Source organism: Talpa occidentalis, unplaced genomic scaffold, assembly GCF_014898055.3.
Source record: "Talpa occidentalis isolate TD23 unplaced genomic scaffold, MPIMG_talOcc4v2.1 talOcc4.9, whole genome shotgun sequence".
Classification (NCBI taxonomy): Eukaryota; Metazoa; Chordata; class Mammalia; order Eulipotyphla; family Talpidae; genus Talpa; species Talpa occidentalis.
The window spans coordinates 18,660,069-18,676,864 of record NW_023605305.1 but is presented as its reverse complement, the minus strand read 5'-3'; the positions used below and the strand labels follow the sequence as shown (position 1 = coordinate 18,676,864).

General features: G+C 42.2%; 1 protein-coding gene across 1 annotated transcript in view; it reads right to left on the bottom strand.

The window, feature by feature from the left end:
* Positions 1-128: 128 nt before the first annotated feature.
* KHDRBS1 (KH RNA binding domain containing, signal transduction associated 1) overlaps positions 129-16,796 on the bottom strand; it is a 40,386-nt gene continuing 23,718 nt past the window's right edge. Inside the window, exons 10-11 of the transcript XR_008550409.1 lie at positions 16,194-16,253; positions 129-7,872 (exon numbers count right to left, since the gene is read on the bottom strand). The gene's annotated coding sequence lies outside the window, so the exon portion shown is untranslated. The remainder of the gene's footprint in view (positions 7,873-16,193; positions 16,254-16,796) is intronic.

The window sequence follows — 16,796 nt, the reverse complement described above, 5'->3', positions numbered from 1 at the left end:
CCAGTCAAAACCTGGGGGTCATTTCTCTCCTCCCCTCGCCACCACATCCAATCTTTCACCTATTGTTGCTGACCCCAAATCCTAAATATTTGGCACATCAGACCCTACACTGCCCCCACCCCCTTAGTCCAAATCGTGACTGCCCATTTCGAGCTTTGCAATCTTGTTTCTTACCAGCTGTTTACAATGAGGCTGGCAATAGCTACCACTTTGGCCTTGGAGAGGATTGAATGAGATAATGCATGTAGAAGAGTCTGGATCAATGTTAGCCATTTTTATTACGATATTTGGCAAACACTAACACAGAGGAAGCACTCAATACATGAGCTACTGCTCCTAATTGTTATTATGATTTCTACCTTCATAAGACATAAACAGAAAGTCCATCTCTTAGCACAGTGCTTAGCACATAGTCTACATGAATGTTAATTGAATCTGTAGATATTTCCTTAAAAGGTATTCAGTTAATGAGGGGAGACAGATATAAATAAAACAAGTAAATTCCATAGTGTGTTAGATGAGGATGGTTGTTGTCGAGGAAAAACAGGAAAGGCGGATGGGAGGTTTCAATTGTAAACAGGGCAGTCAGAACAGGCTTCACTGTGAGGCTGACTTTTGAGAAAACACTTGAAGGAAATGAGTGAGTCAGATATCTGGAGAAAAGGGGCATTCCAGGCAGAAGGAAGGGTCAGTGGTAGGAGAGGCCATCAGGTAGCCAGTGTGCTCTATGTATTTAAGAAACAGCGGGGAAGCCACTGTGGCTGGGATGGGGTAGACATGACAGTTGGACATGAGAAGAGATGGCGGCTCCTGTAGTGCCAGGTGGCTTTTATTCTGAATGAGGTGGGGACTTATTAGAGGATCTGAACTTTCATTTTTTAGACTTACTCCAGCTGCTGTGTGAAAACAGATTGTGTGGACACAAAGGTGGAAGCAGGGAGACCAGACAGAAGGCCATGGCAATGATCATAGTAAGAGAGGTCAATGATTTGTATCAGATTAAGTGACAACATTGATGAGTCACAGTTGAATCCTGGATTTGAAGATAAAGTCAACAGAATTTGTTGACAGATTATACAGATGTGTGAAAGAAATATCAAGGATTACTCTAAAGGGCCTCTTTGTTAGCATGAGGGGTTAAGCACAGCACTATGAAGCTATCCACAGCCTCTGCAGCATGAGTTGATCGCTGGCAGGCCTGGGAGCAACCCACATGGCCCAGCAGATCTCTTGCTGGCTGCTCCCCTCAGCAGTGTATTTCAGTCAGGCTGCCTGTTCTGTTTCCCATTCTGCCTATGGTGAATCCTCTCACCTCCTGCACCTCTGGCCTGTACCCCAGTTCTGCTATGCATAAATAAATCATTTTTTTTAAAGGATTACTCTAAAGTTTTCAGCCTCGCCAAATGGAAATTATAGATTTTATACCAAGTCAGTTCTTCCCTTCTGAGGGAGAATGAGCAGGCCACAATGTAGAGACCAGGGCTGAGGGCCTCCCTGGTGGTTCAAGGGGTTAAGCACCCCACTATGAAGCAAAACACAGCCTCTGCAGCATGGGTTTGATTTGTGGCTGGCCAGGCCAGGGAGAAACCCATATGGTACAGCAGACCTGTCCTGTCTCACTGGCTGCTCCCCTTAGCAGTGTACTTCGGTCAGTCTGCCTGTTCTGTTCCCCACTCTGTCTCCGGTGAATCCTCTCACCCCCTGCAACTCTGGCCTATATCCCAGCTCTTGTAAAAATAAAATGTCTTTAAAAAAAAAAAAAAAAAAAAAGAAACCAGGGCTGAGTCTGTGTTTTGACCAAACAAATTTTGGTAAAAGAACTGCTTCTGGCCTCTTTAGAGAGTGCTATATTTGAAATGCATCTTGTTTCTGAATCCTCAAAGCCTAACACTACCTGGCATACGAGAAACATTCAATGAATATTAGTTGAATTGAACTCAGGTAGTGGCAAATTGGCTGATGAAATGATTTCAGGAATAGTCCATGTACTACTGAGGCTCGGCCATTCATAGAAACTGTTGTCAAAAGCATTTTTTACAAAAAGATTTATTTATGCATATAAGAACTGGGGTCTAGGCCAGAGATGCAAGGGGTCCAAGTCTTCACCTGAGACAGAGTGGGGAGCAGATTAGCTGGATCTACTGAAATACACTGCTGAGGGGAGCAGTAGGCAAGACAGGAGAGGTCTGTTGTGCCATGTGTGTTAGCTCCTGGCCTGGGATTGAACTCATGCCACAGTGGTTGGGGATAGTTTGACAGTGCTGACTTTAGCCTCTGTGCCACCAGGGAGGCCCACAAACAAGCATTTTGAGCATCGACTATATCCTTGGGTACTTGAGATACAGTAATGCCACTCATTACTAGGTGGACAGAGAGAATATTGGCACGGTGTACCTACAGTGCTACTATACTATTGGGTTGTTGGAAAAGTCATGATGCACTTTTTGCTTAAAAAACAGAAAAAATATGTCATGACTTTTCTTGACAGTCCAATATGTAACATGCATGCAAGTTCAGGTGAATGAATGGAAGGTGACTCTTAATGGGAGATTTCATGGTACATGACAGCAAAGCTGTTTTCTGTGAGGGATAGGAACTCCGTTATAGTCCTATGGGAGGAAGTAATAGCTTGAGTCTGTTAATTGCCTCACTGGGCCTGAAGGCAGAGGAATGTCCTGCTGTGCATCTATGATGTTGAAGGCCCTGGGCCTTGTGCATGGCAACTACTCACGAAATGTTCGATGAACTGATTTGAGGGCTTTCATACAATTTAGTATAAATGGGTAAGGCCACACAAATGGACCGCTATACATGCCGTGAATTGCCTGTAGCTCCTAACCACCTGTACAGGTGAACTATTGATTTTTCTGCCCAGCATTCATTCCTTTCTTTTGGTAAGAACGCTGTGGTTTTCCATTGAGGAGCTTGCTTGCTCATTCTCAGAGTACATGTGGTTTGGTGGAACTGCCTTACTCTGCAGTAAGACTGCCTTGGTGAATCTAACCATTCCATCTCTACCCCCTCAGGTTACAGTGACTGGAAGGTGGGGGCAGGGGTGGGATGGAGGGAGGAGGAAGGGCAGCATGTTAATGACTCATGACCCAAGTCCCGCCAAATGGGATTAATATTATGATCTTTTCTGCAAATATTGGGAAGTGATTCCCCCACCCCTTCCGCCACCACCATGACCTCGGGGACTGCTAAGTAGGTTAGAAACTTGGAGTTGTGTCACTTCTTTGAAAGAACTTGACAATGAAGCATAGAAAAGTCAAGTAATCCAGTGACATTCAATGGCATCATCTGAAATTCTGGATCCACACCTGTGGCCATTATGGATTTTGTTAGTATATTCAGTCAGACATTGCAAACTGATCTCAGGATGAATATTCAATTCTATCCCTGTATCTCACAGAAACATCTAGGGTCTCAACCCCTTCACTTCTCCTAGACTCCCTGGGGAAAGTAATAAAAGACGTCAGGATGTTAGGTTCTTGTCCTCCAGATGTGACCACAAATCTCAGTTGTTTTGTGACCTGGAAGGCCTCACATCCCTCTTCTACATGTTCATGTCCTGGCTAGCTTACTCTCTATTGGATTTTCCGTAAGTCTGAGTTTTTGAGGAAATGCCACTGGCTTTATGCCAGTTATGTGTCATGAGTTGGGATCTCCTTTTGTTCATGTTATTCTGGGACTAGGACAGCCCTCCAGATCGCTAATTTTCAAGTTGAGTATGCAAATCCCTGGTATTGCGTGGAGGTATTGAAACCACGGGTTAAAATACAATACTGTTTTCTGGAATGTTGGTCTTATTCATGGAAATATAAGGCAGTATTTTCAATATTAAAGGGTAATTATCCAGAGCCTTCTCTGAACCAGATTCACATGGAATCAAATGACTTTAGGAAGTGACTTAACCTTTCTGTGCTTGTTTTCTCAGTGTAAAGTGATGTTAGTATTAGTGCCTGTCTTATGAGATTATGGTAAAGTTGTTATTCTATGTACTTGCTGCAGCAGTTTGAAGGCTGTTGCTCTGTCTTCCCTTCCCTAGGCCCATTAGCCTCCTGCTTCCAAGTCCAGCTCAGCCCTTGACTGCTACTTGATATTGGATAAATTGCTAAATGTCCCTGGGCCTTCACTCGTGCACAATAGGTGCTATTTAAGTATTGGCTACTATTAAAACATGGATATATTATGAAGTAGAAAGAAATGTAAGATTTGTATGCATGAATAAATAAATCTTTGAAATCTTACCTGCACCTCTGTTCTAGCTTCTCTGGGAGTTGCTCTCACTTTCCTCTGCCAGCAGAAATACTTACATCTAATTTGTACTAAAAGAGAACCAGGTGCCTTCATGTTCTTGTTATCTCCTGGGCCAGTCTCACTCCCATGTGTCATTAGTCTCCCCATACCTCACAGCATTTGTTATTATAAACACAGTATGTGCAAGTTTTAGAAATACTGCATTTCTTCAGCTTTTTAAAAATGAATAGAATTTTGGTAGATAATACATTTGGATATAACGTAAGGTCCAGAGGTATGCTATATCCCAGAAGAGCAAGTCCATTTTGACTTGAGGACAATTTTTGAAGGTGGAAAGCTCATTATCACTTGAAGATCTTGAATGCTATAAACAGGAAAAAGTTTGGATTTCATTTCACCTCTTTAAACCTGCTTCATTTTATAATTAGGACTATCCTTGTATCACTGAATTATGAGGATTAATGACAGAGAAAAGCAGAAGGCAGAAATATCCTACATAAGAAATGAAATGTTATTTGGAGCTGGGGACAGATTCACCCTGGAATAGAGCAAACCACCCCCCCCCCATCAAGGTAGCCTGCAATTCAGCCTCACATATTATCCTGCAGTGCACATACCAACCACCAGAGGGAGCCCCACACAAAGGAATTCACTGCTCCAGCCCTAGAGGATTAAGGGCAAGACTGGGCAGGGGATGGGCAATTCTGATCCATTGTAGAGTTTCTCAATAGTAGGTGTGTGGGGCATGAATACAGGTACCCCTGGGGAGGGGAGTCTACTGGAGAGGAGAGCATAGAGGCTATGAGTCAGATCTAGTTTGGGGGCTTATTTTTATACCATTAGCAAAAAATGATTCCATCAACATGACTGGGTGCAACTCCTTAGAGTACCTGGGGCCAGGTCAGAAAAGTCCAGCTGCTCCTAGAAACCTTAGGAAAAGGAACTACGGACAGAAACTGAGGAAGACAGGGAGGCAGTGCCACATCTGACAGTCTTTGGAGCAGCATCAACACTGTTTTAAGACTGTCTAATTTACATCTACCAGAAAGGGCTATGAGGCCTAGCTTCTCCAATCATGACTTGATTTTTACCTCTCCTTTACCTCTTTTTTCCCCACTTAACTACACTGAGTCTAGTGATTTTTCTTTAAAGATTTATTTTTGCATACAAGAGCTGAGCTGTAGGCCAGAGGTGCAGGGTGGTGAGAGGATTCAACCAGAGAACAGAACAGGCAGATTGACTGAAACACAGTGCTGAGGGGAGCAGAGGGCCAGACGGGAGGCCTGCTGTGCCACGTGGGTCAGCTCCCTGGCCAGGGATTGATTGATCTTGTGCTGCAGATAGCTTCACAGTGCTGAGACTTAAACTCTGCACCAACAGGGAGGCCCTGTGAGTAGTGATTTTTCTGTTGCAGATTTTAGAGTGAAAAGCACAGGGACATCTAGCAATTTACCCAGTTATCAAGTAGCAGTCAAGGGCTGAGCTGGTCTTGGAAGCAGGAGGCTGAAAGGCCTAGGGAAGAGAAGACAGACAAAGCAATAGCCTTCAAACTGCTGCAGCAAGCACCGGCTCTTGGCCAGGCTTCAAATCTGCCTCTGGGGCCAGCTCTGCAGCTAGGCTCCAGGCTGCCAGCCCTGCCCCCACACTCCCACCTCAGTCCCTTGAGAGACCATCACCCAGGCAACAGCTAGAGAAAGACCCAGCTAAAATATTTATGGCTCAAAACAGTCCAGAGGCTTTGGATGGTAGGAAGGCTGATGTCATTCTTTCTCTGCTTTCTGTCGAGATGACTGATATACAGGGCAGCTGGGTGGTGGGCTAAGCCCACTAAGTCAGGGCTCTTAGAAGAACTCTAGGGCTGCAAGTGGTAATGAGAGGCTGTATGTGACAGATGTGGCAGGTGACACAATGGTATGAAACACAAGGCAACAAGATGAAGGAAATCTAAGTGTTGAGTAGTTATGTGTAGACCCTGTGGTTGGTATTTCAGACATTTCATGTGTTTCTCAGATCCCATTATGTGGAGAGACATTTTTCTGTATTTGTAAACAGGCCCAGGAAAATACACAGCAAATGAAGTAAGAATTGATCCTAGGTCTATTTTTGCTTTAGCCCTGTGAACTCCTAGGCAGTCTGTGGCCAGTCCTGGTTGCAGTTTCTCAATGCAAAGAGTAACAAACTGGACCTGCTGGATTTACCTGGAACTTCCCTGGTAAACCCAGCTGAAGGTTCCACATCCTAGAACTTTCTCAGTTCTGGGTGAACCTGGATGGTCTATCAATCTAGATGAATCTCTCACATAGACATGCTTCACTACTTCTAAGTACATGTGGCTCTAAGAGGTAGACTGGGCTATTAAGTATGACAGCACCTTTTTTAACTTAGACAAGTGATTTATGCCCCTGGAGCCTCATTTCCTTATCTGTAAAATGAGACCAGAGTAAGTGAAATAATGCATATAAATGCTTGACATAGTGCCTGGTACATACTAAGCACTCAAATAAATTAACTATTATTCATAGTAATCAATATGAAGATAAAAACAGGCTCAAGAGGTTAAATAACTTGCCCAAAGTAAATCAATTGATTGCATTTGAATTCCATCTGAGTTCCTGCTAGGAATGACTCCAAGCTCATCAGAACACATTGGGCACGGTGAAAATGCAGCTGGATTCTCTCCCCAACGCGCTCCCATCCCATTGCTCCCCTCGTTAGGATAAACAGAAGGCACTAAAGGAAGCGTGTGATATTAGATTCTTGACTTCTCTAGAATTCTGCTCCCTGTAAAATCAGCCTAGAACACAGGTCATAGCAGCCAGAAATTTATCAAAGGCTGACATCCCCATCCCGGCAGAGAACGTCCCACGCCGCCGAGGGAGTCCCAGACAGGGCTGGCGCTGCACAGCCCACAGCCGTCAGCAGAGTGGGACTAGGCGTCACCTGGCCAGACCTTTCTTGAGCGCCTCACTGTCAGGTACGGGCTGAGGAAGGTACAAGGGCAGTGCAGAAAAGCCTTACCTTCCCAAAGCTTTCCGATGTCAGTAATCAACACAGAAGGACAAACAGGCTCAAGGGTTAACTAACCCTCCCAGAGTAAATGACACCTTCCACCTGGCTTTCCTCAGCCTGCTACAGAGGTGGTGACCAGCCTCTCTTTGGGAGCTGTCTGGAGGATGCAAGGGTGCCCAGGCTGGCATCCACAGCACAGGTGTGACAGGGTGGGAAACAGGTGGTGGCAGCAAGGTGTTCTAGCCAATTCTGTTGGAGGCTAAGGGTAGCAGTCACACTGGAAATGGCACAGTAGGGGTTGCCAGTTTATTCATATCTAGGAGATTGTGGTGGGGATATTGTTAATTTCCTTCAACTTTTGAGAAGTCCTGACAGGTTATCTGTTAGTACCAAAGTCTCCTGAAGCCCTGAGGATTCCATTCTGGGCCTAGAGACTCTTAGGGGATTCTGGCTGGCTTTCTGTGGGTAAATCTGACAGATCAAGAGGTAGGGTGGGAAAAGATTGTGGAGCTCCTCTCCTGGGTTTCTCTGTGCTCAGCAAATGCCCTCAGGCCAGCCTTGACACAGCAGGTAGTTCTCCTGGTTTCCAGAGTCCTCTGATGGCTGCAAAGACACAGGCAGAAAATTAAGGAACATGAAATCGCTGTATCAGGGGGCTTTCCCAGCCTCCCGTTCGACCAGGCTGCCTTCCCTTACAATCTTCCCACCCTGCTCCAGTTGTTTCATTCAGTACAAGGATTCCAGGTATAAAGCTAGGTAGAAAGAGAAGACCACAGCTTATGAACTCGCTCTCTCTTTGCTGTTGTTCAGGCAATGAAAATGGAGCCTCACACCTCACAGATGCCCCTATCCTTAGCCATGTTTGAGCTAAGTGATTAGGGCAGAAATCAAGCCTTTGGGACTTCCGGTTGTACAAAGGGAAAAATGTTCTCTGTTCTTCCAGAGATGTGAAAAGATAAATGAGGTTTAAGACCTTACGAAGAAAGGAATTGGAGTAGACCTCAACCCTAGGCTGAGGGATCCCTTTTTTCTGGACTTATGAGGGATTCATCCCAGCCACAGGAATTATCCACAGGAGAGATATAGTCTAAGCCTGGGGCACAGGGCAAGGCCCTGATCTTATGCCAAAGTGCATAGCAGTTCTCCCCATCTTTTAAAAAAATGGCACTACTAATTCTCTACCACCACCTCCCTTCTTCCTTGTTCAAACCAGTAACCTGGGGCCCTCCCCTTAACACCTCTTTCTCCTCCCACATCATCTGATCAATCATCAAATTGTGTTAATTCTATCTCCTAAAAATTTTGAATCTATTTCACTACACTACATGTCCACTGATATCGCCCTACTCATTGCCTTCCTCACTTCTTGTCTGGGCCAACACAAAATTTCCCAGTAGGCCCCACTGTCTATTCTCTACTCAGGAGCAAGTGAAGTTTAAAAAACAGAAATATAACCATGTCATCCCTCATTCCCGGATTCAATGGTCTTCAGTGATGATCTCAGAAAGTTCTACCCTTGCCTAAAAAGGAGTTTCATGTCCTTTCCCCAAACTATCTGTCCAGTGAACTCGTCTTCAGATGTCATGCTTACACATCATTTCCTCAAAGAAAATCCCAGAGCTAGGTTTGCTCCCTATTGTATGCCCTCAAAGACCCTGTTCATTTCTTCCACAGCACTTACCCCAACTACAACATCTGAGCTTAATTCCCATTTAGCATCTGATTCCATAATATATTGTAAGCACAATGAAGCAAGCCAGGGATCATTCTGTCTTACTTGCCACTGAATCTACAGTGTCTAGCATATAGCAGGTGTCCCAATATACAAAAGTGAGTGTGTGTGTGTGTGTGTGTGTGTATGTATGCAAATGAATGAAAGGGATAATTTATACTGATATCTGGAGAGACGTTTATGAATTATCATGTAAGAATACAAAGTATTTCTCTTTCTCTAGGGCAGACTCAGAGAGCCTGTATATTCCAACTCCAGAGAGCCTGAGAGATGGGAAGCAACCATCTTATACCTACAGGTGGGCCACAGATAGGAAGCATGAAGCTACAGGAATTGGAAGATACCAGAGAATTATCTGATGCAAACTTTTTTTTTTAAACTGAAGCGAAATACTTGTTCATTTTGTTGAGGTGATATTGGTTTACAACGCTGTATGTGATTCGGAGGATAGGTTTACACTCCTCAAATGCATAGCAACAAGTGGTGACTTTTTGAATGATAAAGTCTGACCCAGACTCTTGTATCTCATTCTCACATAATCCATGGTCCTGGGGGAAGGGACTGGCTATCCTGAGGTGGGAAAGATGGACAAGGAAACAGTTAATTCAGGCATCTTAATGCCAGTATTAAGAACAGAAATAGTGCTCAAATTCCAGCAATGTGCTATACTACTTAGCTAATTAATCTGGGCTGATAGCCTAGCCATGCCTCATACTTTGAACACTGCAGATGAGCTGCCTTTTGTCGGTTGTCCCCACAATTTCCTCCAATTGCCCTGAACTCAACAAGGCCTTTTTGAAACTAAAAGTTCTTGAGAATAGATGGAGAGAAGGACAGGGATAACTTGGTATTTGAAAACTCATACTTGCCTGTTTCCTGCTTAATATGCTGTCAAGGACATTTACTACCGCTTAGGCTAGGAATGAGTGAATTATCTAATGCTGAGAATCAAGGAATGTGAAGAAGCTGAAGTCAACAGTATAGTTATGAAATTTAATTTTCTTAGTTGACAGGACACTGGATGAGAAGAGATACTCCACCCCAGAGCTAGAACAGGTTATATATGAACAGCTCTAGCCCAGGGGTTGGAAAGTTGATTCCTAATGTCAGCGAACATGTTGGCTACTCATTAATCTCCCAAAAGGGTTTGGTCTGCTGCTTGAATGCAATCTCCTTGGAAGCCTAGGGCAGTAATCAGGCCACAAAAGGAGCAGGCCTATGCCCAGCACAGGCCCTTGATCTAACTGGTCTACAGAAACAAAAGAATGAGTAGTTAGGTAGTACAACATACTCCCTCCCCTCCTGAACAACTGATGTCTCAGACAGCTGTTCCCAGTGTGTCTGCTGTATTCATCAGATGGGATATTAAACATGCAACAACTATTAATCTGGAGATCAAGAGGTACAGGAGGGTCCAGAGAAAGAGGAAAGGGAAAACGTAGAAGGATCCAATTCGTTCAACTTCAGGAATCTGGAAACCAAGCTAGGGACACTCATTCTGTACAAAAGCAGAAGCAGTTTTGGCGTAAGCTGTGACCACTCTGGGTACAGAGGAGAGACCAGAGGCAGCTAAATGGAGCACAAGAATTGGATCTACATTCCAGCTCTCTTAAAAAAAAAAAAAAGAAAGAAAGAAAAAGATTTATTTTTATTTATTTATACATATGTGCAGGCCAGAGGTGCGGGGGGTGGGGGAGAGGATCCACCAGAGACAGAGTGGGGAGCAGGACAGGCAAAGTAACTGAAATATACTGAGGGGAGCAGAAGGCAACACAGGAGAGGTCTGCTATGCCATGTGGGTTAGTTCCCTGGCCAGGGATCCAACTTGTGTACAGTGGCTGTGGATAGCTTTGTTGACATGTAACCCCTTGTGCCACCAGAGAGGCCCATCACAATAAAATATTTAAATGACTACTTAATAGTCATTGCCAGCAAACAGCAACCTAGATAGGCTCACACAAAGCCTAAGAATGTATCAACAAAGAGGTAGTTCACATGCCACCTTATGTATTTTTAACCCAGAATTGACTTCTGGGCAAAGCCTTGAGGGACACAGAGCTTCAGGATTTGAGACCATGAAGGGAGTACTTGAGTTTAAAAAACCCAAGCAAAACATCTATTACCACCTCTATGGCCCGTGTTTACTTGGTTCAGGAGCACTCTGCAGGCAAAAAGCCTTTTGGGATCTAACTCTGTGGTTACTATCTTGAAATAGTCTCTAAGTCTGTTTCATCCTCAGCAGTTCCTGACCCCTCTTTACCTTCATTCCTAGCATGGGGCAGGGGCTGGGAGAGAAAACAAGAGTGAATAAATCCTTAGGTTATTTGAATATCCCTAGGTAAGGAAGGATTAAGAGTGTTCTTTAGTAGCAACTGCCAATGCAAGAGCCCCCTGGACACTCCATGGAAACCCTTGAAGGAGAGGGGAGAGGAGCAAAGGAAATTGATGGTGAGAGGTCACGTTGGAGCTTAGTCTCTAAGCATTTGGAGAACTACCTATGGCCAGTCATGGTAAGCGAGAACAGCCTCATTTCCATTTTAGCAACATGCACTATAATACACAGCATAGAGACATGATTTGGAGGCACCCATACCTGGGATCAAATTCCAGACACAACTTACTAGCTCTTAGTGATGCCAAAATAATCCAGTCAGGTATTATTTGCTACTGAGTAACTATGATATGCCAAATGGTATTTATCACTTTAAGTAATACCTACTTCAAAAGGCAGTAGAGTCGGGCCTACCTGGTGATACAGGGTTTATTAAAGTCTCAGCACTAAGCTATCACCAGCCACTGCTGCACGAGTTTGATCCCTGGCTAGGGAGCTAGCCCACATGGTGCAGGACCTCTCCGGTTTCGTCTGCTTGCTCTCCTCAGCAGTGTATTTCCGTAGAACCGGCTGTCCTACTCCCCACTCTGTCTCTGGTGAATCCTCTCACCCCCACACCTCTGGCCTAGACCCCATTTCTTATTTGCATCAATAAAATAAAAATAAAAAAAAGGCAGTAGAGTCTATGGTTCACTGATTTCCAACAAGGGTGCCAACAATAGGGGAAAAGAATAGGCTTTTTAATAAATGGTGCTAGGTCAACTGGATATCCACATAGAAAAGAATAGAATATATAAGCTCTACCCCACCCCATATAAAAAAGAATGCAAAACAAATCCATAGGCCTAAGTGTAAGAACTGAAACTATAAAATTTGAAGGAATGAGACCTTAAATGAGACAACGGCTTCTAACCTAAGATAGCAAAAGCACAAGCGAAATAAATTACAAAATTAGATTTCATGAAAATGAAAAAAACTTACATTTCAAGGAAAATAAAAAGAGAACCAGATGGTAGAAAATACTTGCAAATCACATCCTGATATGGGTCTATCATCAGAACATAAAAAGAACTTATAATTAAAAAAAAAAAAGACAAATAACCCAATTTAAAAACTGGCAAAAAATTAAACAGATCTTTCTCTAAAGAAGATAAATTATGAGTAAGAACAAGGGTAAGTTCAACATTAGTCACTAGGGAAATGCAAATCAAAACCACAATGAGATGCCAATGTACATCCAGTGGGTTGGCTGCGATAAATAAAACAGAAAATAACAAGTGTTGGTGAGGATATGGAGAATTTAGAAATCTCATTCTTTGCTGATGGGAATGGTGTAGCCAGTGGAAAACAATTCAGCAGTCCCTCAAAAAAAAAAAAGAAAAAGAAAAAAAACACATGGTATCACCCAGCAATTCCTCTCCAAGATACATACCAAAGAAATTGAAAACAAAAATATATATACAAATATTCATAGCAGTATTATTCATAGTAGTAGTGTTCATGATAGCCAAAAAGCAGAAACAACCTAAATACCTATCATTGGGTAAATGAATAAAATGTGGTACAGGCATACAATGAAATAGTAATTGACAATATAAAGGAAACAGAGTACTGATCAATATTGAAGATCAATATTGAAGATATGCTGAATGAAAGGAGAGAGTCAAAAAAGATCCTATGTTATATGATTCTATTCATAAGAGATGGACAAGCAAGTTGACAGACAGAAAGTTGATTTGTGGATGGTAAGGTGGAGCGGGTAAGTGCCATGGGGGGAAGACAACTAAAGGATGTGGGTCTTCTTTCTAAAGTGATAAAGACACTTTAAAGTTGACTGTGTTGATGATTATACAACTCTATGTACTAAGCAACATTGTACACTTAAAAAGATTTTTTTTTTGCAAAAGAATTGGGGAGTAATAGGAACAAATCATCCAAACAAGATTTCACCAGATACCTTATGTTGAACTGTTCTATTTTTTTTTTAAAGATTTATTTATTTGTACAAGAACTGGGGTACAGGCCAGATGCACAGGAGGGTGAGAGGATTCACCAGAGACAGAGCGGAGAACAGAACAGGCAGACTGACTGAAATACACTGCTGAGGGGAGCAGCGGGCGAGACAGGAGAGGTCTGCCGCGCCAAGTGGGACCCTCACAGCCGGCCAGGATTGAACCAGCGCTGCAGAGACTGCGGACAGCTTCACAGCGTGGTGGTGCTCTACCTCCTACGCCACCAGGGGAGTCCCTTAACTGTTCTTTAAATGGGTGGATATATGGCATATGAACTATATCTGAATAATCCTATTAAGTCCTTTAATTTCTATTAGAAAGCTAAACAGGCAGAAAACTGGTAGACTTTATGGACCACCTCTGGTTTGCAGCAATGTTTAACAGGTATTCATATAAATATGAATAAACATTAAACAATACATAGTATATAAAATCCAAACTTAAAGTGTTCCTTGAAAATCAGATCTAGCAAGTTTAACAAATTTTTAGAGATGGGAAATAAAACAAATTTGAAAAATATTTTCAAATGCTTGAAAGGATTTTCCTTCAGGGGTACAAGGGACAACTGGTTTCAGTTACTAACACATAGGGCTCATTCAAACTAGGGAAATCTAACATGTGGAGCTGTCTTAAATGAAATAAGCTGCTTTTGGAAGTAATTTGTTTCCTATCGCTAGTATGAAGTCCTGATATGTGCTGTAACACCGATGAACCTTGAACATATTATGCGAGTGAAAGAAGTCAAACACAAAAGGCACAGATTATCTGATTCCATTTATATGAAATTTACAGAAAAGGCAAATCCACAGAAACAGAAAGAAGATGCCAGGGTCTGGGGAGAGAAGTAATTGGTAGTGACTACTAAGAGGCACAGGGTTTCTCTTTTGGGTTAACAGAAATGTTCTGGAATTAAATAGTGATGACAGTTGTACAGCATTGTGAATATTCTAAAATCCACTGAATTGTAGACTTTAAAATGGTCAAATGAAGTAATCTTTATTAACTGCTTAGGATATTATGCTATTATCATCAACTTCATTTGACAAAAAATGAGGCATAGAAAAGTGTTAAGGATTTTTACTTTTGTCAAAACAAAAGTAAAGGCTGTGAGGAGGCAGAGCCAGGAAAGGTTCCCAATCTTGCTTGGCTCGTAAGCTTATATAATAAAAGTTCGCAGATAGTGACAGAAAGCTATAGAAAACACTGGGCCAACTGACTAAGCTGTACACCCAGAATAGGCAGTCAGTGGAAGGCCTGCGTATGCCAACAACAGAATTTGCCTTTCCAAGTACAAATTACATGTCAATGAGGAAAATTCTCTTCAAATTTTGCTCTTAAGATCACCCTAGAGGGGCCTCCCTGGTGGCGCAAGGGGTTAAGACACAACCTATGAAGCTGTCCACAACCTCTGCAGCATGAGTTTGATGCCCAGGCCAGCCAGGGAGCAACCCACATGGCGCAGCAGACCTCTCCTGTCTCACCTGATGCTCTCCTCAGCAGTGTACTTCATTCTGTATGTCTGTTCTGTTTTCCACTCTGTCTCTGGTGAATCCTTTCACCCACCACACCTCTGGCCTGCACCCTAGCTCTTGTATGCATAAATAAATCTTAAAAAAAAAAAAAAAAAAAGAAAGAAAAGAAAGCTCATCCTAGAAAGAAGTAAGACTAAATTTTCCGCATTCAGGGACTTTCCCTAAAATTTCCTAGTCATTCGAGTGACCAGTATCAAGCTCTCCTAACCCTAAAAACTTATTTTTAGGGTTCAAGCAAGAGGAAAGTACTCTCAGTTGTCAACCCCACCCCACCCCTCACGTACCCAAACAAAAGAGATCAACTGTCTTAGAGAAGAAATACTAACATTTATTATGTATAGAGCATGGAATTGGTTGGCCATACCAGCTCACCAAACACTGCAAGGTTTATATGATCACTATCTTCCTTCTCAGATGCGGAAATAAGTTGCTTGTGTTAAGTTACTAAACAAAAGACAGCTCCTAGATTCAGGTTCCATGTCCTTTCTAATACACCACAATATCCTTTATGCCAGGGCTCTTCTAAATGTGAGAAATATTGCTCTCTTAGACTAAATAAAGACAGCATAATTTTGAGTTAAGATGTCAAGTTCTGGCACACACGAACTTGGACTTGATTACTAACCATACAAATTACACGATGCTGAGAAGTTATTTAACCTCATTATTACTTCTTTTACAATATAGATGTAGATGTTACTGAACAATTGTCTTCCTGGCTGCCCATTATCCCTTTTCCTTATGATATACTAGTAAAGTATGGGCATGTGACTCACGCTAATCCAGTCTGACATTCCCTCCCCAGAACTTGAATCTTGAGTAGGGGGAGAAAGAAATAAAAAAATGTCTAGCGCTTACTCACAATAAATAGTCATGGCTTCAAGACTATTCCTGTGGTCTACCACTGGTGTCCCAATTCTTTGCAGCTTTTCTGGTTCCCCAAATTTTCTAGCCTTTTAAAAAATTAAACCTTAACACTAAACCTGTGAGCCCTCAACATCCCTCTAACAAATTCCATTTTATTTCTAGCACTCACTGTCTTTGCTGCTTATAGCCAGTGAACTCCAGATGAAACAGTACCTCATCAGGTTACTAATGTATAGAGTGGAACACAACAGGTATTACATTGACACTTGAGTTATTACAAGTAAATACAATAGGGACTATAAACAGATAAGCATGGTCATGTTGCAAATATGATAGACGTAACATGCAGAAAAAATTTGCCCATTGATCACTTTATAGGCCACCTCCCAGCAAAACTGTTTTATATTATAAGAGTTTCATATCCTTAATAGAAAGGCACCCGAACATACCTGACATGGGTCTTCATTACCCATTCTGCTTTAGGAAATATCTCAGAAGTTTTCAATCACCTGAAAATGGAGAAGCAGGATATCAGTCTTTTGAAGAGGGAATTTTAAAGACATACAAAATAAAAGATAGAGATCCTGCATGCAATTTACACATTACAGGAGAGAAACATGCAACTTTAAAGAAATTTTAAGTAACATTTCTTTATGAATATCAATATGGGACCTATAGGGGCTCATCCTTGTACATTTTAAAATAGCTCAGCAGAAAGCTTTACTTTGGGGAGCAGCAGGTCTAATCTATAATCATTGAAATTTTACAATGTGTCATTTAAGATGTCAGACTTTGTGCCCAGGTTACATTACAATTCACTTGTGATGGGCAGGATTATTAAGAGTTATGGCTAATTTATGCGGCAGCATATGGTTTTTCTTTTTACAGCTATTTTTATTAAACAAGTTTTGCAAAGTTTTAACATTAAAATTAACAGCTAAAGAATTGTTTATGCAAGTTGCTGTCACAGTTTATGTAAAAGAGAAATATGTGCTATTAAAATCAGACATTTAGGTTACCTTTGGTTTTTTGCGATGCATGTTAGCTTTACA